This window comes from Callithrix jacchus, chromosome 9, assembly GCF_049354715.1.
Source record: "Callithrix jacchus isolate 240 chromosome 9, calJac240_pri, whole genome shotgun sequence".
Lineage (NCBI taxonomy): Eukaryota > Metazoa > Chordata > Mammalia > Primates > Cebidae > Callithrix > Callithrix jacchus.
Genome location: NC_133510.1, coordinates 57,220,565 through 57,223,276, shown reverse-complemented (window position 1 = coordinate 57,223,276; position 2,712 = coordinate 57,220,565). Strand labels below are relative to the sequence as shown.

The 2,712-nt window shown below is 46.8% G+C and overlaps 1 pseudogene; it reads right to left on the bottom strand.

Moving 5' to 3' along the window:
• Nucleotides 1–816: 816 nt before the first annotated feature.
• LOC100394046 (Krueppel-like factor 17 pseudogene) lies at nucleotides 817–2,074 on the bottom strand (annotated as a pseudogene).
• Nucleotides 2,075–2,712: the final 638 nt, after the last annotated feature.

Genomic DNA, 2,712 nt, shown 5'->3' with positions numbered 1-2,712 from the left:
GGAGCCTATTTTGCCCACCGTTATAGTGCACATAATACACCCTTTAGCACTCTAGTTCTCTCTATGTCCATGTCTTGGCGAAAGTGCTAGATCACCAACCAGACCCTTCGTCTTATATTCCAACAAGCAATCTGGTCTGCTAACCCTACCCACGAGGTTGTGTGTGAGCCAGGTGGGCTGGGAAACAGAGACTAACCCTGGCCCAGTGAACCTGAGATGGCCTCCTCCATGAAAGGGATCTGATTCCCTGATAGAAAGGAAAGAGATTGAGTACCCAAGACCTCAATTCCTGGGGCTAGTGAATGGGTCATAAATGAGCCGCTTCCACCCCTATTCTTTTAAACATGCCCAATTCCCTCAGGAGCTTGAATGGGAGGGCACCTGGGTGTCCATCCCAGGTATACTGGGGCCACTAGTAACAGACCAATACAGCGAAGCAGGACAGGGTCAGGGTGGGGGTGGGAGAGCAGAGGCAGACACAGCCAAGGATGTGGGGCTTCCCCAGAGGCCCAGATAAGCTTGAGCCTGTAGAAGACTAGCTTCTTGGCATCACTTGGCACATTCAGGAATTTTGTCTATGATCTTTCTGCTCTGCAGAAGTAGGGTGGCTTCATGCGCCTTGAATCCTTACTGTTCATACCATCATTTCCAGAAGATAGAGACATGTCCAGTGGTATATGTTCAAGAAATGGGAGGTGCAGCTAGCCCCATGAGTCCTTCATGTCTGACTGAGGCACCTCCTTGAGAAGTCTTTCTTCCTTGACATATCCTTTAGTTATTTCCATGCTCCTCACCATGGGTCTCCATAGCCTTGGTGCTCTCAATATTGTAGGCTCAAAAAAACATTTGCTGAATGAATATAGAACCTGAAGAGTGCCTTTCCTCTGAGCAGTTGCCAGGTCCAGTGTTCTTTGCCTGAAATCCTCTTCCTTCTTCATTCACCTAAGGACCAGGAGCAAGAGGACTGTCCTGCTCTCCATTGTTGGCCAGTGAGTCTGAGGATCCTGGCCGATGAGTCCTCTGGTGTTGCTTGAGATGGTCAGACCTCATGAACTCTCAGCTGCACTGATCACATTTATATGGTTGATATCTGGTGTGTACCCGTCTATGTCATCTAAGCTCACCAGATTGGAAGAAAGACCATAAACACCTTTCCCAGTTGAACAAAAAGGGCCTTTCACCTGTGTGCTTGCATTGGTGACTTACAAGGTGGGAGAACTTGCTACAAGCTTTTCTGCAGTTCTCACAGTTGCAGCAGTAAGGCCTTGCCTCTGAGGAGGCCCCTCTACCAGTCCTTTCCTGAGGCCTGGTGTTCTGCTCTGCTGTCTGTGAAGCAGGTCTGGGCTTCTCCAGTAGGAATGGGCCTGCTTGGGAGTCTGGCTGACTCACAAGAGAGTCCTGAGATCCAAAACTAGCAATGACTGGGACTCGGCTGGGGGCATCCCAAGATCATGGGCATCATGTTGGGGGCAACATCAGAGCCACAGAGGGGAGCACAGCCTCGGCCTCAGTGGAAGGTATGGTTGGGGCCAACAATGTTTCATCAGAAAGTACTGTTGAGAGGCCAAGTTAAGGCATTGTATGATATACTTAATGTGGGACATCATTGAGATTCCAGTGGAAGCTGAGACTGGCAACCTGAAGGCCACAGCCACCCCTGGAGTACTGAACTCTCCTACAGGCATTATCTGGGGCCCACTGAAAATCGTGATCTCTTGCTGACGGGGAGACACTCCCTGATAGTAAATCATCCAGGAAGGAATGAGAGTCACTTGGAAGCAGTACCTCACACAATGCTCAGCCAGTGTCATACTGAACTGTGGCCCCACTTCATTCACAATCTGCCCCGGTGCATTAGCAGATACCAGGGGGAGCTTCAGCATCTCTGTGCTGTAAGGGAAGTGCTAAATGTTTGGTAGGCGATGGTTCCAAGAGGTGTGCACTCCAGAACTTCAGAAGATGGGATCATATTCAAGATGAGTGTTGAGTTCTCCTTATCCTGGGCGGCCTGGTGTGCTGCCTGCCTCTGGCTCAGCTCCCCAGCCTCCTGCTCCATCTCAGCCTGGGGTGGTATATTGACTCTCTGCTGAACTGACAGGGAATGACCCACTATGGCATTGCTGGTGGATATCGGGACATTGCTCTGGTTATTTTGTCCTTTCTTCCTTTATTCCTTTATTACTGTCTTCCTCAGTGGTTAAATGAATTTCTCATTTAATGGTAGTATGTTTTAATGTGTTGGTTTTTATCTTTAGTAGATCTATTTTAGGTTTCTGGAGGGGGGTTTGCTTGTTTTTTTTTTTTCATTGTTTAGAGATGAGGTCTCACTGTGTTGCCCAGGCTGGACTCAAACTCCTGGGCTCCAGAGAACCTTCCACCTTAGCCTACTGAGTAGCTTGGACTGCATGTTCATGGCACTGCACCCAGTCTATCATAGAATTTTGCTTTGATACCATAAGGCATACCCAAAAGTGTCTTATAGACATGACAATTTATTTTAAATAGATGACAAATTAACTTCTATCACAAAGAAAATTTAAAAAACAAATGAAGAAAAACCTAAAAGTCTCTACCCTTTAACTTAATTCCCCCACTTACACAATTTGACTTTGTTGTCTCGATTTACATTTTTTTATACTTCCTATCTTTCAACAGATTTCTGCTGTTATTATTTTTGATAGATTTGTCTTTTAGTATGCTGTAATTAAGTAC